Raw genomic sequence first — 27,852 nt, 5'->3', positions numbered from 1 at the left:
AAGCATGTCAGAAGGGCACCTTCTGATCAATTGCTTATATCTCTCCCAAGCTTCATAGAGGGACTCACCATCCTTCTGTCTAAAGGTTTGGACTTCCACTCTAAGCTTACTCAATTTTTGAGGTGGAAAGAACTTTGCCAAGAAGGCATTGACTAGCTTTTCCCAAGAGTTCAGGCTTTCCTTAGGTTGTGAATCCAACCATGTTCTAGCTCTGTCTCTTAAAGCAAAAGGAAAGAGCATAAGTCTGTAGACTTCAGGGTCAACCCCATTGGTCTTGACAGTGTCACAGATTTGTAAGAACTCAGCTAAAAACTGATGAGGATCTTCCAATGGAAGTCCATGAAACTTGTAATTCTGTTGCATTAGAGAAACTAATTGAGGCTTAAGCTTAAAGTTGTTTGCTCCAATGGCAGAGATTGAGATGCTTCTCCCACAGAAATCAGGAGTAGGTACAGTAAAGTCACCAAGCACCTTCCTTGCAGTGTTGGCATTGTTGTTTTCGGCTGCTATGGTTTCTTCTTCTTTGAAGAGCTCTGTTAGGCCCTCTAAAGAGAATTGTTCTTTAGCTTCTCTTAGCTTTATCTTCAAGGTCCTTTCAGGTTCAGGATCAGCTTGAACAAGTATGCCTTTATCTTTGTTCCTGCTTATATGAAAGAGAAGAGAACAAGAAAGTAGGGAGTCCTCTATGTCACAGTATAGAGATTCCTTGAGGTGCCAGAGGAAAAGAAGAATAGAAGGAGGTGGTAGATGGAGGAGAATTCAAACATATAAAGAAGGAGGGAGTTCGAATTGTACCTTGAGGAGGAGTCTCAGTCCCTTAAATAGAAGGATGTGAGAAGAGGGGAAGAATTTTTGAAAATTAATTAGAAGATTTTAAAAAGAAATTTGAAAATTTGATTGAGATTTTCGAAAACTAAGTTTGGGAAAGAAATAAAGTGATTTTTGAAAAAGATTTTGAAATTAGAAAAAGATATGATTGAAAAAATTAATTTTGAAAAAGATGTGATTGAAAAGATATGTTTGAAAAGATATGATTGAAAATCAATTCAGAAAAAGAAAATTTTTAAAATTAAAGTTGATTACTTGACTATCAAGAAATTAAAAGATATGATTTTAAAATTTAAAGTTTGATCCGTTCTTAATAGGCAAGTAACAACTTGAAAATTTTGAAGTGGATCTTTAATTGAAGCAAGGATTTTTGAAAATAGTAAAAATAAATATAAAATGGAAAGAAATTGATTTTGAAAGAGATATGATTGAAAATATATGATTTGAAAAAGATTTGATTTTGAAAAATTATGAAAACTTGAAAAAAATGTGAATTAAAAACAAAATCTTCCCTCTAGTGTCATCCTAGCGTTAAATGCCCAGAATGGTGCCCATTCTGGCGTTTAACGCCCAAATCTCTACCTTTTTGGGCGTTAAACGCCCAGCCAGGTACCCTGGCTGGCATTTAAACGCCAGTTTTCCTTCTTCACTGGGCGTTTTGAACGTCCAGCTTTTCTGTTTGATTCCTCTGCTGAATGTTCTGAATCTTCAATTCTCTGTATTATTGACTTGAAAAGACATTGTCTAAAAAAATATTTTTGAATTTTTAATGATGAGAAACAATCAAAATACAACTAGTCTTAGGAAACTCAAATCAAACAATGCATGCAGGACACCAAACTTAAAAATTTTCATATAAGAGACACTAACAAATTGAGAATGCATATGAGAATGCATATGAGAAACAACAAAACTCACAAAACAAGAGAATTTAAAGATCAGAGCAATGAAATCATCAAGAAGAACTTGAAGATCAATGAAGAACATATTGCTTGTTTTCGAAAAATGCAAGAAGAATGCAAGTGACACCAAACTTAAAATTAGACAATAGACTCAAACAAGAAACATAAAATATTTTTGATTTTTATGGTTTTATAAATTTTTTTGTGATTTTTGAAACTTATATGGAAAAGAAAATAAAGAGAATCAAAACTTTTAATGAGAATTCCAGGAATCATGCAATGTTAGTCTAAAGCTTCAGTCTAAAAAGGATTATACATGTTTGGCCAAGCTTCAGCAGGACATTACATTCAATAGCTAAATTGATGAGAATCAATCAGCTTTTGTGATGATAAGAACATCACCTTGAAACTCTAGAATTCATTCTTAAAAATTCTGAAGAAAAGATACCTAATCTAAGCAACAATATGAACTGTCAGTTGTCCAAACTCGAACAATCCCCAGCAACGGCGCCAAAAACTTGGTGCACGAAATTGTGATCATCAACAATGGCGCCAAAGGACTTGGAGCTCTCAAACGTGAATCTCACTTTGTCACAATTCCGCACAACTAACCAGCAAGTGCACTGCGTCGTCCAAGTAATAAACCTTACGTGAGTAAGGGTCGATCCCACGGAGATTGTCGGCTTGAAGCAAGCTATGGTCATCTTGTAAATCTCAGTCAGGCGTATTCAAATGGTTATGGAGGATTGATAATTAAAAGATGAATAAAACATAAAATAAAGATAGAGATACTTATATAATTCATTGGTGGATTTCAGATAAGCGTATGAAGATGCTTTGTTCCCCTTGAACCTCTGCTTTCCTATTGCCTTCTTCCAATCATTCATACTCCTTTCCATGACAAGCTTTATGTTGGGCATCGCCGTTGTCAATGGCTATATCCCATCCTCTCAGTGAAAATGGTCCTGATGCTCTGTCACAACATCGGCTAATCAGCTGTTGGTTCTCGATCATGTCGGAATAGGATCCACTGATCCTTTTGCGTCTGTCACACGCCCCACAATCGCGAGTTTGAAGCTCGTCACAGTCATCCCTTCCCAGATCCTGCTCGGAATACCACAGACAAGGTTTAGACTTTCCGGATCTCAGGAATGGCCGCCATTAATTCTAGCCTATACCACAAAGGTTCCAATCTTAGATTAGAAACCCAAGAGATACGCATTCAAGCCATTGCTAGTAGAACAGAGGTGGTTGTCAGGCACATGTTCATAGGTGAGAATGATGATGAGTGTCACGGATCATCACATTCATTAAGTTGAAGAACGAATGAATATCTTGGAGAAGAAATAGACTTGAGTTGAATAGAAAAACAATAGTACTTTGTATTAATTCATGAAGAACAGCAGAGCTCCACACCTTAATCTATGGTGTGTAGAAACTCCACCGTTGAAAATACATAAGAACAAATAGTGTAAGCATGGCGGAATGGCCAGCCTCAAAGGTCTAAGGACTAAACGTCCCAAGATTGATAGTGTGAAAATACAATAGCAAAAGGTCCTATTTATAGAGAAACTAGTAGCCTAGGGTTTACAGAAATCAGTAATTAATGCAGAAATCTTCTTCCGGGCTCACTTGGTGTGTGCTAGGGCTGAGCATTGAAGCATTTTCGTGTAGAGACTTTTCTTGGAGTTAAACGCCAGTTTTTGTGCCAGTTTGGGCGTTTAACTCCAGCTTTTGTGCCAGTTTTGGAGTTAAACGCCAGAATTCTTGAGCTAACTTGGAACGCCTGTTTGGGCCATCAAATCTCGGGCAAAGTATAGACTATTATATATTGCTGGAAAGCCCAGGATGTCTACTTTCTAACGCAATTGAGAGCACGCCAATTGAGCTTCTGTAGCTCTAGAAAATCTACTTTGAGTGCAGGGAGGTCAGAATCCAACAGCATCTGCAGTCCTTTTTCAGCCTCTGAATCAGATTTTTGCTCAGGTCCCTCAATTTCAGCCGAAAAATACCTGAAATCACAGAAAAACACACAAACTCATAGTAAAGTCCAGAAGAGTGATTTTTATTTAAAAACTAATAAAAACATAATAAAAACTAACTAAAATATACTAAAAACATACTAAAAACAATGCCAAAGAGTGTATAAATTATCCGCTCATTAATACCTCTCCGAGCAGATTCCCAAATCTACAGACAGCTTCCCAAGTGATACAGAGAAAAACCCGAGAGGTGAAGCAAAGAAAGTAAGATGGGAAGATTGCAAGATGGTCACTATAAGTGATAAAGAGACCGAGGACGAACCGAACAAACTATTAGAACAACATGGAGATACATCAGCAGAGAAACAGGAACAGGAGCACCAAGCACCCAAAATTTCACAAAAGGAGCTGATAAGACTCTATGCACCTTTTCCCCAATTACTCAATGGTGGTGTAGAGAAGAGAATATACTCAAGGTTTCTTGACATATTTGCATCTCTCCATGTAAACATACCATTCATCAAGGCCCTCCAACAAATGCCCTCATACATTAAGTATATAAAGGAGCTGCTGACCAGGAAAAGCTCACTCAAGAGAGGACAAACAATAGTGATGAATAAGGAGTGCAGTGCCCTCACTCAACCCGAGTTCCCTACAAAAAGGAAGGACCCAGGGAGTTTTCACATCCCCTGTGCCATAGGAGAAACCATGTTTGATAAAGGACTTTGCGATTTGGGAGCAAGCATCAACTTAATGCCGTTATCCCTTATGAAGAGCCTGCAGATCAATGAGATAATGCCCACAGATGTAGTCATCAGGCTGGCTGACAAGAGTAAAAAACAAGCAGTAGGAGTGGTTGAAAATGTGCTGGTAAAGGTTGGAAACTACTTCCTTCCCACAGATTTTGTCATATTGGAAATGGAGGAAAGTCATCTCCATCCAATCATATTGGGGAGACCATTCCTAGCCACAGCCAGAGCACTTATAGATGTGGAGCGAGGAGAGCTAATTTTGAGGATCCATGATGAACAACTCACACTCAATGTTTTCAAACCCTCACAAGAAACAGATCAAGAGAACCAAGCACCAAGCAAAGATCACAGTGAGATACTGAAGGAAGAAACAAGCACTGAAGCACAACCAGCACATCTGGGAATACCCTTGGTTGATGAACAAGGCAATCAGCAGCTGTCACAGCTCAAGGAAAATCAGGAGGAACCTAAACCACCAGAGTTATACGAGACCAGCAACAAAATCTCCTTGGAAGAGGAGGTCACAAAGAGCAAGGCAACATCAAAAGGAACAAAGAAGAAGGTACCAAGGAGGTGGAGGAACAAGAAGATCCCTACAGAGGACTTCTCTCCAGGGGATAAAGTAATCTCAGCTTACTTCCCAGCTATTCCCCCCGATCTCCCCACCATCCCATCTCAGCTACCTAAAGTTTTTACCATCAACAGAGTTCTCTCCTTAGAACATGTGGAGATCCTTGATGAAGCCAATGGAAATAGATTTACTGCAAGGGGGGAGGACTTGAAGCATTACCAACCACCCTGATAAAGGCAGAACGTCAAGCTAGTGACGCTAAAGAAGCGCTTCATGGGAGGCAACCTATGTTTTATATGCTTTTAAAAATAGTTAATAATACAAGGTTCATGAATTTCAAATCAACTTGATATGCATTTGAATGAATCCTTGTGTGCAATATATAGTGAGGAACAAGTTTGGTGTCCAAGGCACACTAAGAGAACATAAATGTAACCCACATCATGTCACTCTTAGAGGCCTTGAACAAATCTTTTACACCACATGGCACCAAACTAAGTTTGGTGTTGCCAATGTTGCATACATGGATGTTGAGTTAGTCAGTTGGTTTGCACTCATGAATAGCACTTAGTTAGTTAAAAACAAAAACTTTAAAAAGTAGTTAGCCTTTTAATTTTGCCGCCACTTTCTACAAGTGTGTTTTTAATCACATTTCTTTTATTTTGTAGGAGCATTGATGGGGCAATTGAAGGGTTCAGATAACACAAAAGGAAGATACTACACACGTGTCTTCAAGGGGATTGCATTGGGAATGGTTGCCATGCAACATTGGAAGAAGAACAAGCTTGGAAACTGAGCCAACCCCATCATAAAGTTGGTGATCCTTCTGCTCACCCATGCCAAACCCCATCCGTCCATCACACAACCACCCCATCAATCCACACCTTTCATTCACTCATCACTTTCCTATATAAGTGAGTCCTAGTCCGTACTTCCCTTCACATTCCAATTCCCATTCCTCATACTACACACCTTCGGCATTCTTTTCACTACACCCTATCCTAACCAACCGAATTCCTCATCTAACCATACCTTCCACCTCCTTCATATATCAACTCCTACTCATGGCATCATCAAGCTCCAAGAGGCAAAAGAGGAAGGAACCGGTGGAGAGTATTCCTTTCGATGAAAGGAGATTCAAAACTGCATTCCATGAACTCGAATTTGAACGGATAAAGCTCAAGAAGATACTGCCTGAGTTAACATTCCAAATTGATGAGGATGAGTGCCCACAGATTCGAGAGAAGATTAAACAAAGGGGTTGGCAAAGGCTTACGAACCCAGAGGGGAAGATAAATGCAAACCTCATCAAAGAGTTCTATGCAAATGTGGTCAGAGAAGACAAAACCAAGGCCCCCACCTTCAAAAGTTACGTAAGAGGGAGAGAGGTGGATTTCAGCCCCAATGCTATAACAAGAACTCTTTAGCTGAAATCACTACATTTTGATGAGCCTAGTTATCATGCAAGAATAAGTAAGAGCCCTGACAATGATGAACTCGAAGAAATTGTGACTGACATATGTGTTATAGGAGCTGACTGGGAAAGGTATGCGGATAGGAGACCCCGGTTCATCAAGAGAGGAGACCTCAGCCCGGAAGCCAATGGATGGTTTGAACTCGTGAGGAGGTCTATCCTCCCAGCTGCAAATAATTCTGAGGTCAACGTTACTCGAGCTACCATGGTACATTGCTTAGTACAGGGTGGAGAAATCAATGTTCATGAACTTATAGCTGAGGAGATTCAAGAGTCAGCTGAGAAGATTGATTCGGGTGCCAGGCTTTGGTACCCCAGCACCATCCTCAGACTGTGTATGAAGGCCAAGGTAATCTTCGAGGATAGCAATCCAGATTGGGCGAACCCTGGGAGGCTAATTACGCTCCAGCGTCTGACTTATACGACACCTGCGTAACAACAAAGAAGACCTCAAATAGGGAAGCGAAAGCCAAAAGAAAGACCTCACCAAGAAGAGTCTCATCAGGAAGAACACCAACAAAGAGAATATTATGACCCAACCAACATAAACCTGAATCACATTCACGGAGCCATTGAGGAGCTAGCATGGAGTTATATGGAGGGACAAGAACAACAACTGCACATTCAAGCTCAAAGGATGGATCGTCAAGAAGAGCTCCTTTCTAATTGGATGAATCAACAAGGAGAATGGCAAAAACAGCAAATGGACCACTATTCCCAGCTTACTCAAGCCATAAATCAAGTGACTGAAAGACAAGAGCGACAAGACAAGCGCCTTCAAGAACTCAATCAATGATAGCTAGCTCAGGCAAAGGCATTCAATGAGTTCAGCGTACTGAATGAAGGACGGCAACTAGATAGGGAGGAGTTCTACACAAACACTCAAGCCAAATTGAACTATATGTCTAGTCATATGCATAATCTGAACTCTGCAATCCCCAGGTATGATGAAGTCCAAAATGAGCTAACAGAACAAGAGGAAGGGAAGGTGAAACAGCAGAAGGAAACACTGAAGAAGAAGATGGAAGACGCTGGCTTCTGGAAGAAATTGATTGGAAAGAGCAAAGGAAGTGGGAGTTCAAGCACTCAAGAAAAACACAAAGAGGACAAACAAGAAGGAGAGCAGGAGCAACCCCATGAGTAAAAGGTGGTGGAGTTCCCTCATTGTCCCATCTTTTTCAAGTTTTAAATAAGGAAAATCATGTATGAAATAGAACATGCTTCCATGGTAGTTTAGAATTTTTAATTCTGTTTTTAGTATTCTCCTTGCTTAGGTCTATGATTACTAGTCAAATTGCCTATTTTCAATTCCATCTTGCTTATTGTGTTGCTTGTCTCCTTTTGAATCAAATAAAAAGAGATGTTATGAAAGGCCAGAGTAGAGTTCATATTATGGAGTAAGTTCCTAAGTTTGTGATATGGTAAGAGATTAGCTAAGTTGGTTCACCAATAAGGTGGGAAGGCAACTATCTATCCGGAATCATATGCTTGAAACACACCCCATGAGACTAGCTAAATAACAAGATCCTAATAAGAAAAAGGGAAAGAGAAAATGAAAGTTGAGAAATAAAAGGAAAAGAGTAAGAAATAAGGCTAGGCACCAAGGGTTTGAATCTTGAGGCATGTGTTTGTGGTGCTCCTGTGTAAGGGATTTACTTGGATGAATAAGCTCTCAGGGGTGCCTTATCACTTGGTAACTTGGGTTAACTAACCCGGGATTATCAGCTGAAAGTCCACTATCAAGAGTAACCCTTGCTATAGAATACTTAGTAACCCAAAGAGGTGCTGGACACCAAGGTCTCAAGAAAGAAAATAAACAAACCATGTGCCTGTGGTGTGTATGTATGGGGGAAAGAGACTTGAGGGAGTAAGTCCTTAGGGGTGTCTCAACACCTAGCACCTTGAACCAACTGGTTCGGGAGTGCTGGCTGAAAGCTTATCTTAAAGAGTCGCCCCCTCACAGAGCACTTAGCCTAAGAGCACAATCAAACCCTGAAAACAATAAAAGGATCAAGGAATAAGAGTCTCATAGGGTGCAATCAAGTGAGTATTCAAGACATGATAAAGGTCTGAAAGCCAGTGAAGGAATGAACCTAAGTTGCTATACATGAAACCACCATAAAACCAAGGACATGATTTCCACAATAATGACTCATATCTCTTAGCATTTCATTCATCATTCTCTTGTTCCAGTACTTGCTTAGGGACAAGCAAGCTTTAAGTTTGGTGTTGTGATGCCAGAGAATTTTCGCCAGTTTCACTGACCTTTTCTTTGTGGTTTTAGGGTAGTTTCATGCACTTTCTTAGGAAATAAGCAAGTTTTGGGTAGAATTTCACTTACATCTTGATTCAAGCAAACATTGTGATTTTTATATGAATTCATGAGAATTATGCATAAATTGAATGACAAATTGGATGATGCATATCTCATAACTTGGACTAGAACTTTAATGCACTTTATTGCTTGATTTCAGAACAAAGGAAGCAAGGAAGAACCACGTTAGCAGCCACGTTAGTCTAACTAACGTGACCTCTAACGTGGAATGGGAGCTAGCTTGCAACGTTAATGAGAAAAGTAATCGCCAATAATGTCCTCGAAGCCATCATAGCCCACGTTGAGAGTCACGTTAACTAAGTTAACGTGAACTCTAACGTGGAAGAAGGAAATGAAACCAACGTTAGTGACACTCACCTTTGTCACTAACGTTGGACCAAGCTCATATTGGCCACGTTAAGAGCCACGTTAACTTAGTTAACATGGACTCTAACGTGGGGAAGCAAAAGAATGGCCAACGTTAGTGACACTCACCTTTGTCACTGACGTTGGACTAAGCCAATTTGAGCCACATTAGTTGCCACGTTAACTTAGTTAACGTGGAATCTGATGCGCATAAACGTGTTATGCTACGATTTAGGAAATTGCACGATCGGCAAAATTCCTTCCGGCAAGTGCACCGGTTATCGTCGTCAAGTAAAAACTCACAATAGAGTGAGGTCAAATCCCACAAGGATTGGTTGAGTGAGCAATTCGGATTAGAAGTGTGTTCTAGTTGAGCGGAATCAAGATTTGAGATGAGAATTGCGGAATGTAAAATTGGCGGGAAAAGTAAATGACAAGAAAATTAAATGGCTGAATCTTAAATTGCATGAATTAAAGAGCAGAATGTAAATTGCTGAAATTAAAAGGGAATGGGGATGATTGCAAGAATTGAATTGCAGAATGTAAAGAGAAAGTGGAAATCAGAAATGGGGAATTCATTGGGTTTAGGAGATATTGAAATCTCCGAATCAAAACATGTATATCTCTTCCTCAACCAATGCATTCATTGAATTTTGCTTGGCAATCTTATATGATTGGATCCCAATTCCTTGGCTCACCAATGCTCTCTAAAAACAAACAAATTCCCAATCCCTTGGTTTAAATGTTCATAAGAAGAGATGATGCTTGATCACTGATTATACCACACAATTTCATGAACCACAATTTGGTAGGATTACATGTCACAATATCCATCCAAACCCCAATCCAATCCACTGTGAGAAAGCTTCTCTAGCATGAATCCTCCATTCCTTTCCCAAGGCTCCGAAGGATTCCAAGTATGAGTAGTTTCTTTCCCAAGACAACTACTCAATGGAATTAGATCGAGAAGCTTTCTAACAAAATTCAAGAGAAAAGATTGAAGAAGAAGATAAACTATTATTGATTCATTGAATTACAATAGAGCTCCCTAACCCAATGAAAGGGGGTTTAGTGAATCATAGCTCTGAATTCAATTACAAAGAAAAGGAAAACTAGCTAAAAGTGAAGTAAAAAGTCCCTCTAACTTAACTTCTATCCTATTTATACACTTTCTATATTGAGCTTCAGTTGTGCTTCTTGGGCTTTGAGGCCTCTCCTTGCCTTCCTTTTGCCTTGGGTTTATGATCCATAATCTTGATGAGGTTGTTGATCCAAATCCTGTAACATTTATTGAGCCAACTTAGTGATAATCAAATAATGACACATGACTCAATAAATTGAGATTTCAAACTCATCAATCCTTCAGGCCCAATCCCATAAACCATGATATTCAATTGGGTTTCATACCAAAGTAAGTTTAAGTTAATATTTGTGCTCAAAGACTAACTTAAATCACAATATTTTTGGCCCAGAAACCTTTTTCAAGAGTGGCGTTTAAGTTGTAGTTTAAGCTTAAACTGCAGCTTAAACGCCAGACACTTCCAGTGAGGCCTTTTGAAGAAGCACGTTTAAGCTTCAGTTAAGGTTAAACTGAAGCTTAAACGTGGAAATGGAAGAAGGTAGCCCTGGAGAGTCATGTAGTCGAACACGTTTAAGCTTCAGTTTAAGGTTAAACTGAAGCTTAAACGTGGGGATAGGAAGGGCAGCCCTGGAGGTCGAACACGTTTAACCTCCAGTTTGAGGTCAAACTGGAGGTTAAACGTGGAAAAGGGTGGAGGCATACTGGAGGTCGAACACGTTTAACCTCCAGTTTGAGGTCAAACTGGAGGTTAAACGTGGAAGCTTAAAATGGTGGCCCTGGAGGTGTCGAACACGTTTAACCTCCAGTTTGAGGTCAAACTGGAGGTTAAACGTGGAGATGGAGAGAGCAACCCTGGAGTGGAAAAGCTATCGAACACGTTTAAGCTCCAGTTTGAGTCAAACTGGAGCTTAAACGTGGAATGGCTCCCTGGTACTCTTCCTGGTTCTGGCGTTTAACCTCCAGTTTGAGGTCAAACTGGAGGTTAAACGTGGAACTCCTCCCTGGGTGGCATACTCATTCTGGCGTTTAACCTCCAGTTTGAGGTCAAACTGGAGGTTAAACGTGGAATGCTCCTTAAGTGAGGCTTTTCATTCTGGCATTTAACCTCCAGTTTGAGGTCAAACTGGAGGTTAAACTTCAATCCCAGCATTTCTTATCCTTCATGATTTTGGCGTTTAAGCTCCAGTTTAGGCTTCAACTGGAACTTAAACTCCACATGTGATATTCAAGCTTCCTTTATTGATTTTGTTGCTTCCTTGCTTAGCCTCTTCTTCCCTGAAATCATCCAAACAATTGCATCAAAGTCTTGCAAAATTTCATGAGAAATCTTTCATTCATAGCATTTAAGTAATATAACTAAAACTCATGGAATTTGCATCAAAATCATATTGTTTGGATGGTTCATTACTTTGTTCTTCATTTAACCATTTTTGGTTACTTTAAGCTCAAGAAAATGCATAAAACAACTAAAACTAACAGAAAAATGCTAGTGAAACTAGCCTATGATGCCTTGGCATCACAACACCAAACTTAATACTTGCTTGTCCCTAAGCAAGTCCTGAGTTATTTGAGAAGAAAGTATGGAACAGAAAGCAATTACATTGGCTATATTAGCAAGCATTTGAAGTTCATCAGAAGGGTTTTATGCAGAAAGTTGCAGCATCACTTTTTCATACTTATCAGGTAGGATTATCACTTTTTCATTTCATCCATCAAAAATTGCTATGGCCTCTTGTTATTCTTATGTCTTTGGCACTTTTCTCTTCTTTGTTTTTCTTTTCTTTTTCTTAGAGCTTCTTTTGCTCCTTGTTTGCTTAGTGTCATGTGTTGCACAAGCCTTTGGCATTTTCTTTTTCTTATCAGTGCACTACACATATCCACTTTAGGCATTTTAGTTCACATTTCTTCTTGAGACATTGGTGCCCAGCACCTCTTTGTGTGACTAAATGTTTTGTATTTAGGTTGCTCTTGATAATGGACTTTTGGTTGATAATCCCGGGTTAGTTAACCCAAGTTACCAAGTGTTGAAACACTCCTCAGAACCTATTCATCCAAGCATATCCTTAATACATAAACACCACAGGCATTTGTCTCAGAAGTTCAAACCATTGGTACCTAGCTTGTTTTCTCAATTTTCTTGCTTTTTGGTTGCCTTTTTCTGTGGCTTTTTCTTTTTCTTTTTCTTTCTTTTTCATGGCCAAAGACATTTATTCATCAAGATCCATAGACAATTTTTACTCTCTACATAAAAAATGATAATTCTACACTCTAATTTTAGTGATCTGACTACACAATCAAGCATGCATACCACCACTTAATTCTACTTGATTTGTCACTAATTTAGCCAAGTTACTTTTGTTCAAACTTTTCTTTTATTTTTGGAAACAGAACAAGCATGGCACGCACTTGTTTAAGAAGGTGAAGTTATATCCAAACATCTAGGCATTCACTTTATTCAAAGCAATTAACACACAGACATACTAAACAACTCATAAAAAAAAAAAAAAAAAAAAAAAAAAAACTCCACATAACACCTAAATGACTTATGATGAAAACACGTTCATAAAGACAATTCACCAATTATCATTTGATTATTAAGGAACGAGACCACCTCTTATTTATTGCTTGGTTCTTCTTAATTCTTGGGATCCTGCTTCTTCTTGCTTCCTGCCTCTTTTTGACCACTTGTGCTTCCTTTGTCTTTTCTTATGAGCTTTTTCCAGAATCCAGCCTTTTTCATCGTTTCTTCCACTCCTTTTTCAAGGATCATTGCCTTGTTTATTTCTCCTTCTTTCCTCCCTTTGAAATACTCATCATAAGCTGGGAATGCTGGGTCCATCTTGTGTAGATGTTCCCCTATGTAGTTAAGCTTGATTTGCGAACTGATGTTGTAGTCAGCTTGGACTGAGTATCTTGCATTCTGTAAAGTGGTGGCTTCCTTGATTGCCAAGACATTGGCATCTTGGTGTTGGCATATGTGGCTGAAGGATTCCTGTAAGTGTAAATTTTGTTCCCTTTGCAGATCGAAGAATCTTGATTCAAAGTTCCTTTGCATATCCATCATTTTTAGATGAAAGTCCTCTTGTCTCTCCTGAGACCTCATGTATTGTTGAGACATTCCTTCCATGATTTCCTGCATTCTGCTCATATCCATGGGGTCTCTGGGAATTCGTTGTCTTCTTTCAGGAGTTGCTTGCTCTTCTTGCTCTTCTTCTCTATCTTCTCCTTCCTGTCTTTCTTGTTCTGCTTCTTGCTCGGCTTCCACTTGTTGCCCTTCTTCATTTCTTCTTCTTGTATGTCTTGGAGGAGTTGGGCCAAGAGTCATTCTGTGTGCAGTTATGACCAGTCCAGGATATAGCCAATTAGGTCTTTCATCCTCAAGTGGTACTTGGGCATCGATGCATAGTCTAATGATAGTGCTAGGGAAGTGAAGCCAGGATTCAGGGTCACTTTTCTCACTAAACTCTTGTATCTGTTCAGCAATGAGTTTATGAACTTTGATCTCCCCTCCAACCATAATGCAATGTAGCAAGATGGCTCTTTTAGGGACTATTTCTGAAGAGTTTGCAGTGGGTAGGATGGATCTCCTAACTATTGCATACCACCCTTTAGCTTCAGGTGTTAGGTCTCCCCTTCTCAAGACTCTTGGAGCCCCTCTTGTTTTTCTCACCCATTCAGCTCTGATGGCACAAAGGTCTTCAGCAATATTTGTATAGTCAGGTTCTCCTATCATCCTTTCTTCATAACTTGCTTGGCTGAAATGTATGTTTTTCAGGCCAAGAGTTTTCATGATTGCTTTGGGACTGAAGTCAACTTCCACCCCTCTCACATAGCTTTTGTATGTGGGGTTCTTGGTTTGATCCTCCCTTACTGCATTTGCATAAAACTCTTTCACCAAGTTGATGTTGATTCTAGTGATTGGCTTAGTTAGGAGCTCCCACTTCCTCTTTTTGATCTTTTCCCAAACACCTGGGAACTCATCCTTTTCAAGGTCAAAGGGAACCTCAGCTAGTACCGTTTTAGGTCTCATCCATTCGGCTTGAATCTCATGGAATACTGATCTGTATCTCCATGCATCGAATTCCCTGTTTTCCTCCATTGGCTGCTTGTCTTTTCTTCTTTTGTGGCTAGATGAAGCTGCCGTTGGTTTTTTTAGTTTTGGTAAGTGACAACTAAAGTTGACAAGGTGAAGCAAGAAGTGTTGTTGGAGGTGTGGTGAGGTTGTTTCCGGCAAGAGATGGTTATGCTATGATGAAGGAAAATGTGTATGAAGGAGAATTGGTGGTGTGGGACTCGTTCCCCAAGTGGTTCTTTATAGTGCCCATGAGTGAAAAATGGACGGCTAGGGTGGTTTGTGAAGGGTGGCTTGATGGTAAATATATGAATTATGGATAAGGACGATTTGCTTTTCATTTTCTTGGAAGTATTCTGGGTGCATTAGGTTGTACATGTAGCTTTCTTTTCTTGCAGAACTTCCTTTTCCCATGTGTTAGTTTCAAAGATTTGTGAATTTTCTTTTTGACCAAGCACGTACCTCCCCTTGTCTTTTTCCTCCATTTTTGTCTTTTCTTTTGTACCTGCACAAACAAACAAATTTGCTATCATTTTTCGGTCCATGTGAATTATGAATAGTATTTGCACATGTAAATCAATGCTTGTCTTTATGAGCTTATAGCCGTGACTTCTACATGTATGCACACTTATTATTTGGACACCAAACTTAGTGTTTGGTTAAGTCTCCTGATGACATGAAATCCATATTGGTTGTCCTTAATGAGTGTGCATAATTCTAATAAATCATAGTCACCTTGGCTTTTTGATTCTAAACAAAGTTACTACCCTAAGTAATTGAAACCAAGGTATTAAAACATGTGAATGGTATACTTGTCATGAATTTTGAAATCCAGAGGAACTTCTTGCTTTTCATAAACTGTGTTCAAAAAGAACACCAAACTTAATGTTTGGTTGTGCACCTTGAATGAAAGATGGAATTCAATTTGAGTAAGATTTGGGAGTGCCATCAGGCACACCAAACTTAGAGACCAATTGTAATTTACATGCACGGTTTAGTGCACTTAATCCATAGTTGTCCTGAGGATTCAAGTTCATGCATAAGAAACCATGTTTTATTAGATGTAAAGCAAAGCACTAAAGATTAAGGATACTAAAAACATGGGTTGCCTCCCATGAAGCGCTTCTTTAACGTCACTAGCTTGACGGTTGTCCCTTGTTAGGGTGGATTGTAGTGCTTGACGTCATCTCCTCTCACTATGAAAACGTCCCCACTTGATTCATTCATGACCTCTAAATGTTCCATAGAAAGAACTTTCCTGATTGTGAACACTTGAGGGAGCTGGGAAGGAATGGTTTTGAGGCCAGGTGGGATTGGCAGATAATGACTTGATATCACGTTATCTCCCGGAGAAAAACCTTCAGTGGGAATTTTCTTGTTTCTCCATCCTCTTGGCAATCTCCCTATCACTCTTCCCTTTCTCTTGAGGATTTCTTTATTGACCTTTATGTCAGGAGGATCCTTCTGATCTGTTTCCACTGATTCTTGTGGCTCTAACTCTTGCAACTCTTGTTTGCCTTCCAATGACTGTTTTAGAGTCTCAGCTGCTGGATTACTTTCCTCCAAACACGGATGGCTACTATCATCTTTAGGCTTTTCAGGTTCTGGTTCAGGCTCAGATGCAGGTTTGAAGACGTTGAAAATGAGCTGTTCATCATGTATTCTCAGAATTAGCTCTCCTTGTTCTACATCGATGAGCGCTCTAGTAGTGGCTAGAAATGGTCTGCCCAGAATGATAGGGTGTAAGTAGCTTTCCTCCATGTCCACAATGACAAAGTCTGTGGGGAAATAATAATCCCCCACTTTCACCAGCACATTTTCAACTACCCCTTCAGCTTGCTTCTGAGTTTTGTCAGCCAGTTGTATGATTACATCAGTGGATCTCACCTCATTCAGTTGTAGCCTCTTCATAAGAGTTAGAGGCATCACGTTTATGCTAGCTCCTAGATCACAGAATCCTCTGTCAATTTTTGTTTCCCCTATGATGAAAGGGATATGAAAACTTCCTGGGTCCGTTTTCTTAGAGAGTGTGTCCTTCTTGATGAGAGCACTGCATTCTTTGTTCATTGTTACCGTTTGTCCTCCCTTCAACACTCTTTTCTTGCTTAACAATTCCTTTAAATACTTGATGTGTGTGGGCATTTGATGAAGACTCTCAAGAAAGGGAATATTGACATGCAGAGAGTTAAATGTCTCTAGAAACCTTGAATAGGTTTTCCTTTTTTCACCTCCTCCTAACCTCTCAGGAAATGGTGCTTTTGGTTGGTATACTCCCATCATGCCTTTTTGCAGTTCCTTGGCTTGCTCAGTTCCACCTTCTTGCTTAACTTCTTCCACACCTTCCTTCAAGATTTCTGGTTCCTGCTCTGAGGGCCTGATTCCTTCTTCTTCTGAGACTTCCTTCATTATGGTGATGGCTTTGCATTCTTCCCATCTTACTCTCTTTTGTTCCCCTTTAGGATTCTTTTCTGTGTCACTAGGGAACACTGCAGTTGATTTGGGTGCCTGTTGAGATAGCTCTCCTACTTGAGATTCCATCCTTTTAAGTTTTTCACCATGGTTTCTTAAGGTAGTTCTCACATCATCCCGGAAGCTCTTCAGTTCAATGATGTCTTGACTCATGGTTGCCATAATTCCTTCTATCCGGTTTAATTGATCTTGAAATTGTTGGTTCGGATTAGGTTGGGTATGTTGATTATTTTGGCCATGATATGATGATTGGGGGTAAGTGTTTTGTGTGGCTTGGTATGATCTTTGGTTGGAGTTTTGGTATGTGGAATTGTTATGTTGGTTGTGGTTGTAAGGTTTGTGGTTTTGTGGTTGGGTTTGTTGGTTTCCCCACCCAAAGTTTGGGTGGTTTCTCCAGCCTGGGTTGTAAGTGTTGGAATGTGGATCATATGATTGCCTTTGTTGGTTTCCCACATAGTTAACCTCATCCCATTCACCTCCTTCAATGCCTACTTCCTCTTGATCATGTGTGTGTATTGCAGACACTTGCTTTGTTTCTAATTGCCTGGTAAGCTCTGCTAGTTGCTTGGCAAACACCTTGTTTTGGGCTAGAATTGTATCAACCTGGTTCAGCTCCATGACTCCCTTAGTGTTGTGCCTTTCTGATGCATAGTAGTACTCATTCTCAGCCACTGTCTCGATCACTTCAATGGCTTCTTCCACAGTCTTTTTCCTGTTCAATGAACCTCCTGATGAATGGTCTACAGCCTTCCTTGATTCATAAGAGAGCCCATCATAGAAGATGTGCAGTTGCACCCAATCATGGAACATGTTTGGTGGGCATTTCCTTGTCAAGTCCTTGAATCTCTCCCATGCCTCGTAGAGAGTTTCACCATCTTGTTGTCTAAAAGTTTGAACCTCAGATCGAAGCCTATTGACCTTTTGTGGAGGGTAGAAACGTGCCAGAAACTTGCTTTCCACCTCATCCCATGTTGTTAGACTCCCCCTTGGGAATGATTCCAGCCACTTAGTTGCTTTGTCCCTAAGTGAGAATGGGAACAAAAGCAGTTTATAGGCATCTTCCTGGACTCCATTGGACTTCACAGTGTCACAAATTCTCAGGAATTTTGTGAGATGTTGGTTTGGGTCTTCATTAGCACTTCCTCCAAAGGAACAATGATTTTCCACAAGTGATATTAGCTGTGGCTTGAGCTCAAAATTGTTGGCCTGAATGGGTGGTTTCTGGATGCTACTACCACAATTCCCAGAGGTTGGGTTTATGTATGAACTAAGAACCCTCCTCTCAGGGATGGCATTGTTTCCATCAGCTCTCTCATGGTTGTGAACTTCTCTATCCATGTTGAGATCTAAAGCTTCCTCAAAATTGTCCTCAGATTCTCCTTCAGATTCCTCTTCTCCCACTACTCTCTTCCCTCTTGCTTCCCTTCTAAGTCTATGAAGGGTCCTCTCTGGTTCGGTATATGGAGGAGTTGATGTCTCTCCTCTTCTACCTGTCATACAAGAACACAGCTCAAACACAAACAAGTGAAATACTCTTGGTTAATGGAAGAGTATGGTTAGCTCAATTGAGGAATTAATTCAAACAGTTAGTGAGTCAGTGAGTTAGTTGCATGAATTTAAAGGCATAAAGAAGGAAAGCATGTAACCAAGTGCAGAAATTAAAATTCGACAAGTATCTAGAACAGAATTAACAAAGCAAGAGAAAATTGCTCAATCTAGTTAGCTTCCAATTTGAGAATTGTCAATCGAAAACCAATCCCCGGCAACGGCGCCATAAACTTGATGCGCATAAACGTGTTATGCTACGATTTAGGAAATTGCACGATCGGCAAAATTCCTTCCGGCAAGTGCACCGGTTATCGTCGTCAAGTAAAAACTCACAATAGAGTGAGGTCGAATCCCACAAGGATTGGTTGAGTGAGCAATTCGGATTAGAAGTGTGTTCTAGTTGAGCGGAATCAAGATTTGAGATGAGAATTGCGGAATGTAAAATTGGCGGGAAAAGTAAATGACAAGAAAATTAAATGGCTGAATCTTAAATTGCATGAATTAAAGAGCAGAATGTAAATTGCTGAAATTAAAAGGGAATGGGGATGATTGCAAGAATTGAATTGCAGAATGTAAAGAGAAAGTGGAAATCAGAAATGGGGAATTCATTGGGTTTAGGAGATATTGAAATCTCCGAATCAAAACATGTATATCTCTTCCTCAACCAATGCATTCATTGAATTTTGCTTGGCAATCTTATATGATTGGATCCCAATTCCTTGGCTCACCACTGCTCTCTAAAAACAAACAAATTCCCAATCCCTTGGTTTAAATGTTCATAAGAAGAGATGATGCTTGATCACTGATTATACCACACAATTTCATGAACCACAATTTGGTAGGATTACATGTCACAATATCCATCCAAACCCCAATCCAATCCACTGTGAGAAAGCTTCTCTAGCATGAATCCTCCATTCCTTTCCCAAGGCTCCGAAGGATTCCAAGTATGAGTAGTTTCTTTCCCAAGACAACTACTCAATGGAATTAGATCGAGAAGCTTTCTAACAAAATTCAAGAGAAAAGATTGAAGAAGAAGATAAACTATTATTGATTCATTGAATTACAATAGAGCTCCCTAACCCAATGAAAGGGGGTTTAGTGAATCATAGCTCTGAATTCAATTACAAAGAAAAGGAAAACTAGCTAAAAGTGAAGTAAAAAGTCCCTCTAACTTAACTTCTATCCTATTTATACACTTTCTATATTGAGCTTCAGTTGTGCTTCTTGGGCTTTGAGGCCTCTCCTTGCCTTCCTTTTGCCTTGGGTTTATGATCCATAATCTTGATGAGGTTGTTGATCCAAATCCTGTAACATTTATTGAGCCAACTTAGTGATAATCAAATAATGACACATGACTCAATAAATTGAGATTTCAAACTCATCAATCCTTCAGGCCCAATCCCATAAACCATGATATTCAATTGGGTTTCATACCAAAGTAAGTTTAAGTTAATATTTGTGCTCAAAGACTAACTTAAATCACAATATTTTTGGCCCAGAAACCTTTTTCAAGAGTGGCGTTTAAGTTGTAGTTTAAGCTTAAACTGCAGCTTAAACGCCAGACACTTCCAGTGAGGCCTTTTGAAGAAGCACGTTTAAGCTTCAGTTAAGGTTAAACTGAAGCTTAAACGTGGAAATGGAAGAAGGTAGCCCTGGAGAGTCATGTAGTCGAACACGTTTAAGCTTCAGTTTAAGGTTAAACTGAAGCTTAAACGTGGGGATAGGAAGGGCAGCCCTGGAGGTCGAACACGTTTAACCTCCAGTTTGAGGTCAAACTGGAGGTTAAACGTGGAAAAGGGTGGAGGCATACTGGAGGTCGAACACGTTTAACCTCCAGTTTGAGGTCAAACTGGAGGTTAAACGTGGAAGCTTAGAATGGTGGCCCTGGAGGTGTCGAACACGTTTAACCTCCAGTTTGAGGTCAAACTGGAGGTTAAACGTGGAGATGGAGAGAGCAACCCTGGAGTGGAAAAGCTATCGAACACGTTTAAGCTCCAGTTTGAGTCAAACTGGAGCTTAAACGTGGAATGGCTCCCTGGTACTCTTCCTGGTTCTGGCGTTTAACCTCCAGTTTGAGGTCAAACTGGAGGTTAAACGTGGAACTCCTCCCTGGGTGGCATACTCATTCTGGCGTTTAACCTCCAGTTTGAGGTCAAACTGGAGGTTAAACGTGGAATGCTCCTTAAGTGAGGCTTTTCATTCTGGCGTTTAACCTCCAGTTTGAGGTCAAACTGGAGGTTAAACTTCAATCCCAGCATTTCTTATCCTTCATGATTTTGGCGTTTAAGCTCCAGTTTAGGCTTCAACTGGAACTTAAACTCCACATGTGATATTCAAGCTTCCTTTATTGATTTTGTTGCTTCCTTGCTTAGCCTCTTCTTCCCTGAAATCATCCAAACAATTGCATCAAAGTCTTGCAAAATTTCATGAGAAATCTTTCATTCATAGCATTTAAGTAATATAACTAAAACTCATGGAATTTGCATCAAAATCATATTGTTTGGATGGTTCATTACTTTGTTCTTCATTTAACCATTTTTGGTTACTTTAAGCTCAAGAAAATGCATAAAACAACTAAAACTAACAGAAAAATGCTAGTGAAACTAGCCTATGATGCCTTGGCATCAGAAGCTAACGTGGAGGGAGCAAGAATCGCCAATGTTAGTGACACTCACCTTTGTCACTAACGTTGGAATGAGCCACTATGAGCAACGTTAACTCCCACGTTAACTTAGTTAATGTGGAAGCTAACGTGGATGAAAGAATGATGAGCCAACGTTAGTGACACTCACCTTTGTCACTAACATTGGAGATGGCTATCACCACCACGTTAGAAGCCACATTAACCTAGTTAACGTGAGCTCTAACGTGGGAAGTAGGGGCGTTTTGAAACGTTAGTGACAAAGGTAAGTGTCACTAACGTTTTCGAAGATTTGGCAAGCCTACGTTAAAGGTCACGTTAGCCACACTAATGTGAACTCTAACGTAGGGGGAAGGGAGGATTCTCAACGTTATTGGAAAAGGCAAGTCCCAATAACGTGTGCAAAGGACCAAGAGGCAACGTTAGTGGTCACGTTGGTGCCGCTAACGTTGAAGTTAACGTGGGTCACCATTGGGTTAGGAACGTTAGTTAAAAAACTGACTGCCACTAACGTTCGCGAACCCACACTTTCACTTAACGTTAACCCCACTAACGTCCTAAGCTAAAAGTCCCTGCCTACTTCATACTTTCTCTCTGTAAGTAAAGCTAAGCCCACTGAAGAGGATAACTGCTTCAAACTCAGGATCCAAAGGCCCATATCCAAGATTTGAAGAACCAACTAGAAGATCAGAAGAGTAGTATATATAGGGGTAGTTTTGAATCAGAAAAGTGGGTTGGAAATTTGAGAACTACTCTCTGTATTTTACTTTCTCTGTAACTTTTAGTTTAATTCTCAAGAATGTACTCTCCATCTATGTTTTTCATTCCTAGAGCTATGAACAACTAAACCCCTTTCATTGGGTTAGGGAGCTCTGTTGTAAATATGATGGATCAATATTAGTTTTCATTATTCTTCTTCTATCTTTTCTCTTGATTTTACTAGAAAGCTTTCAATCTTCATTCAATTGGGTAGTTATCTTGGAAAAGAAGCTATTCATACTTGGATCTCTTCGGAACTTTGGAAGAGGAATGAAGAGATCATGCTAGACATGCTTTCTCATGTTGGACTAAATTGGGGTTTGGATGGATATAGTGACATATAATCCTACCAACACTTTGATTTGGAAATACATGTGGTATAATCAGTGACCATACTTCATCTCTTCTCATGAGCAATTGAGCAAGGAATTGGCTATTGATCAAGATTTGAGAGATTGAATTACCAAGAAATTAGAATTCAATCACTTAAGATTGCCAAGGAGATCAATGAATGCATTGATTGAGGAAGAGATGAAAATGAACTTGATCCGGAGAATGCAACATCTCCTAAGCCCAATGAATTCCCCATTTCTGATTTTACCCATTCTCTTTACTTTCTGCTATTTACTTTCATGCTAAACTCCCCTTCCCATTTAAGATTCTGCAATTTACTTTCCGTTATTTACATTCCGCTCTTTATTTCTAGCATTTATGTTTCTGCTATTTACTTTCTCGCCATTTAATTTTCTGCAAATCTCAAATCCAATTATGCTTAGTTCAACTAGAACATTCCTCTAATTAAAGTTTCTTGACCAATCAATCCCTGTGGAATTCGACCTCACTCTATTGTGAGTTTTTACTTGACGACAATTCGGTATACTTGCCGAAGGAAAATTGTTGAGAGACAAGTTTCCATGCATCAATCCCCAAGAAAAAGGGGACCCAAAAAAAAAAACAAACAAAGCAATAAAAGGGGACAAAGAAACCCCAAGACAAAGTAATAAAAACAATGCATATGGGATGTGAATTGAAAAGAATGCATGAGTATGCAAAAGTGAAACTCAAGGGTAGCTGTGTAATGTATTATAGTTGTATAGATTGTTCTATGTGTCTAGTGGGATCCTAGGTTAATCAAGGACTCAAATTTTAAGCTCACTTGGCCATATACATCCTTACCTTCACCCTAGCCCCATTGCAACCCATGAATAAGACCTCATGATACTTGTAAGCATGCATTAAGTAATTGTTGATTGGTAAATGAAAGACAAATCTTGGAAAGCATGATTAGGAGAAGATTGAGTGGCGAACCCTATACACTTGAGCGAATAGAGCGGATACTCTTCTGGTGAGGGTTCGATGCTCAACTCTTTGTTCCCGGCTTTCACAAGCGTTCATCTAGCAAGTTATATGCACTCCTTAGTGATGTTCAATTTGGTAGGATTCATGAACTACGTATTATTTTCACCCTATATATTCACATGTGTTCTTAGAGGATAGATTCACCCTTGACCAAGTAATTAGATGATTTTACATTAGTTGCATGCATTTACTTAGGTAGTTCGCATTTCATAAACCCTTTCTTACCACGATCTTTGGTCTTTTTTTTATTTTAAGCATGAGGACATGCTTGGTTTAAGTGTGGGGAGATTTGATAAATCCCAATGTTGTGGTTTATATTGTGTAGAATTTAGGGGGTTTTGTCAATATTTTCCGAACTTATTCACAAGAAATGCATGGTTTTGTGTTTCCTTCCTAACATTGCTCCATGATGAAAACACATGCTTATTTTGCCTTAAAATTACCATATTTTAAACCTCTTCTATTGCCATTCGATGCCATGATGTATTTGTTGAGTGATTTCAGGAATTATAGGGTAGGAATGGCCTAAAAGAGAGAAAGAAAGCATGCACAAGAGGAAGGAACATGAAGATTAGGATTTTGGGATATTCAGCATTGGCGCCCACGCGCACTCCACACGCACGCGTGGATGAAGATAGCTAAAAGTGGTGTGCAAGGATGGACGCATCCGCGCGGATAAAAAAATTTCCATCGACGCGCGCGCGCACCAGGCGCGCACGCGTGGATCACAAAAGCAATCGCCACGCACGCACGCACGGCGCGTATGCGCGGGAAGCTGCACGTGACCTCATTAAAGGAAATCATGTCTGGCAATTTCTGAAACTCATCAGGCCCAATTTAAAGCTGTTTCTGCATGGAAAAGACCCAAGGATGCTAGGGGGAAAGGGAGGGATCAATCATTTTATACTAAGACACAATTTTTAGCTAGTTTTTGCTTCTTTGTTCTTCTAGAGAGAGAAACCCTTGTTCCTCTCTAGATCTAGCTTTAATTTGATTTTCCCTTGTTGAATTCTGAATTGGATCTTGTTAATTACTAGTTTTGATTGTTCAATTTGAATTCCTTAGTATAATTTTGCTTAGATCTTGTGTTAGTTTATGAATTCTTGTCAATTATCATTTTATACCCATTTCATGAATGTTGTGAATCTTGATTTGTTGATGTTACATTGATGATTTCCATGATTAATTGTGTTGTTTGAGTGATTGTATGTTGATACTTGTTAGTGGGTACTTGTTAATTTCAATTTAATTGCAATTTGGAACATGTCTTTTATCAATGCTTACCATGTGTTTGATGAATTGTTTACTTTGATTATGGAATAGTTCTCTTTACTCTTGGCCTAGGCTAAGGGAATTGGGTAAATTTGAGTCATTGAGTCTAGTGGATTTGATGATTTTGGAGCCCTTAGTGGTCAATTTGATAGCCATTGACACTAAGCTACTATTAAGTCTATTAGTAGTGAGGTTAGAACTTATGGGTTGATGTTGATCAAACCATTTGACGTACTTCAAGTATAGAAGTAGACTTAATGAGTTTGGTTCCTCATAATTGTCAAGATATGGCTATTAGACAAGGATGGTGACCCCAATTCCCATACCTAGTCGAGAGTTGCTTTTATCATTCATATTTGAAAACTCAAATTCTTAATTATTTGTCTTAGTTATTGGTGCACAAATTGTGAATCACACTTTTCACAACTCGTACCACTAACCAGCAAGTGCACTGGGTCGTCCAAGTAATACCTTACGTGAGTAAGGGTCGAATCCCACGGAGATTGTTGGTGTGAAGCAAGCTATGGTCACCTTGTAAATCTCAGTCAGGCAGATATAAATGGATAATGGTGTTTTCGAATAATAATTAATAAGATAGGGATAGAGGTACTTATGTAAATCATTGGTAGGAATTTCAGATAAGCGAATGGAGATACTTTCGTTCCTCTGAACCTCTGCTTTCCTGCTATCTTCATCCAATCAGTCTTACTCCTTTCCATGGCTGGCTTTATGCAAGGGCATCACCGTTGTCAGTGGCTACATCCCCTCCTCTCAGTGAATAATATGCTCACGCACCCTGTCACGGCACGGCTATTCATCTGTCGGTTCTCGATCATGCTGGAATAGGATTCACCCTCCTTTTGCGTCTGTCACTAACGCCCAACAATCGCGAGTTTGAAGCTCATCACAGTCATTCAATCATTGAATCCTACTCGGAATACCACAGACAAGGTTTAGACTTTCTGGATTCTCTTGAATGCCGCCATCATTCTAGCTTACGCCACGAAGATTCTGGTTAGGAGATCTAAGAGATATTCATTCTAGCTTAATTCATGTAGAACAGAAGTGTTTGTCGGGCACGCGTTCATAAGGGAGAAGGATGATGAGCGTCACACATAATCATCACCTTCATCACGTTCTTGGGTGCGAATGGATATCTTAGAAGCGAAATAAGATGAATTGAATAGAAAACAGAAGTACTTTGCATTAATCTTTGAGGAACAGCAGAGCTCCACACCTTAATCTATGGAGTGTAGAAAATCTACCGTTTGAAAATACATAAGTGAAGGTCCAGGCATGGCCGAGATGGCCAGCCCCTCTGATCTAAGAACCAGGCGTCCAAAGATGTCAAATACAATAGTAAGAGGTCCTATTTATAATAAACTAGTCACTAGGGTTTACAAAAGTAAGTAATTGATGCATAAATCCTCTTCCGGGGCCCACATGGTGTGTGCTTGGGCTGGGCTTTAAGTGTTGCACGTGCAGAGGTCCTCCTTGGAGTTGAACGCCAGCTTTTGTGCCAGTTTGGGCGTTCAACTCTGGTTTTGGCTCCTTTTCTGGCGCTGGACGCCAGATTTGGGTAGAAAGCTGGCGTTGAACGCCCGTTTACATCGTCTATTCTTGGCCAAAGTATGGACTATCATACATTGCTGGAAAGCCCTGGATGTCTACTTTCCAACGCAATTGGAAGCGCGCCATTTCGAGTTCTGTAGCTCCAGAAAATTTACTTTGAGTGCAGGGAGGTCAGAATCCAACAGCATCAGCAGTCCTTTTTCAACCTCTGAATCTGATTTTTGCTCAAGTCCCTCAATTTCAGCCAGAAAATACCTGAAATCACAGAAAAACACACAAACTCATAGTAAAGTTCAGAAATGTGAATTTAACATAAAATCTATTAAAAACATCCCTAAAAGTAACTAGATTCTACTAAAAACATACTAAAAACAATGCCAAAAAGCGTATAAATTATCCGCTGATCACAACACCAAACTTAAATTGTTGCTTGTCCCCAAGCAACTGAAAATCAAAATAGGATAAAAAGAATAGAACATACTATAAATTCCAAACTATCAATGAAACATAGCTCCAATCACATGAGCGGGACTTATAGCTTTTTGCCTTTTGAATAGTTTTGGCATCTCACTTTATCCATTGAGGTTCAGAAAGATTGGCATCTATAGGAACTTTAGATTTTGAATAGTGTTATTGACTCTCCTAGTTCAGTATGATGATTCTTGAACACAGCTTCTTTATGAGTCTTGGCCGTGGCCCTAAGCACTTTGTTTTCCAGTATTACCACCGGATACATAAATGCCACAGACACATAATTGGGTGAACCTTTTCAGAATGTGACTCAGCTTTGCTAAAGTCCCCAATTAGAGGTGTCCAGGGTTCTTAAGCACACTCTTTTTCTTTGCTTTGGACCTTGACTTTAACCGCTCAGTCTCAAGTTTTCACTTGACACCTACACGCCACAAGCACATGGTTAGGGACAGCTTGGTTTAGCCGCTTAGACCAGGATTTTATTCCTTTAGGCCCTCCTATCCACTGATGCTCAAAGCCTTGGGATCCTTTTTATTTGCCCTTGCCTTTTGGTTTTAAGAGTTATTGGCTTTTTGCTCTTGCCTTTTTCTTTTTCTTTCTATTTTTTTTTGCCTTTTTTTTTTCTGCAAGCTTTGTTCTTTGCTGCTTTTTCTTGCTTCAAGACTCATTTTTATGATTTTTCAGATTATCAAATAACATGTTTCCTAGTCATTATTCTTTCAAGAGCCAACATATTTAACATTCTTAAACAACAACTTCAAAAGACATATGCACTGTTCAAGCATACATTCAGAAAACAAGAAGCATTGTCACCACATCAATATAATTAAGCTAAGTTCAAGGATAAATTCGAAACTCATGTACTTCTTGTTCTTTTGAATTAAAACATTTTTCTTTTAAGAGAGGTGATGGATTCATAGGACATTCATAACTTTAAGACATAGTTACTAACTACTAATGATCATGTAATGAAGACACAAACATAGATAAGCACCATAACATAGAAAACAAAAAATAGAGAAAGTAAGAACAAGGAATGAGTCCACCTTAGTGATGTCCTTGAGCTCTTCTATGTCTCTTCCTTGCCTTTGCTGCTCCTCCTTCATTGCTTTTAGATCTTCTCTGATTTCATGAAGGATGATGGAGTGCTCTTGATGTTCCACCCTTAGTTGCTTCCAATAATTGTGTGGAAGAAAATGTATCCCCTGAGGTGTCTTAGGGATCTCTTGATTTGCAGTCAAATGTTCTACCACTGAGCTATAGACCCTTGATGGAAGCTTTTGTCTTCCCTTTCCTCTTTCTAGAGGTTTCTCTGGCCTTAGGTGCCATCAATGGTTATGGAAAAAACAAAAAAGCTATGCTTTTACCACACCAAACTTAGAATGTTGCTCGCCCTCGAGCAAAAGAAGAAAGAAT

At 39.5% G+C, this 27,852-nt stretch overlaps 2 non-coding genes across 2 annotated transcripts; both read left to right on the top strand.

Annotated features, from left to right (window-relative positions):
• Window positions 1-108, top strand: LOC148545175 (small nucleolar RNA R71). Its single transcript, XR_015900252.1, has one exon. It is a non-coding gene; the product is annotated as a small nucleolar RNA R71 (small nucleolar RNA).
• Window positions 109-17,619: 17,511 nt separating this feature from the next.
• LOC148545174 (small nucleolar RNA R71) lies at window positions 17,620-17,723 on the top strand. Its single transcript, XR_015901325.1, has one exon. It is a non-coding gene; the product is annotated as a small nucleolar RNA R71 (small nucleolar RNA).
• The last annotated feature ends 10,129 nt before the right edge of the window (window positions 17,724-27,852 follow it).

The sequence above is a fragment of the Arachis ipaensis genome, chromosome B9 (assembly GCF_059453495.1).
Source record: "Arachis ipaensis isolate K30076 ecotype BB chromosome B9, ASM5945349v1, whole genome shotgun sequence".
NCBI lineage: Eukaryota > Viridiplantae > Streptophyta > Magnoliopsida > Fabales > Fabaceae > Arachis > Arachis ipaensis.
Note: the sequence above shows the minus strand (reverse complement) of the source record. Positions and strands in the feature narration are given on the sequence as shown.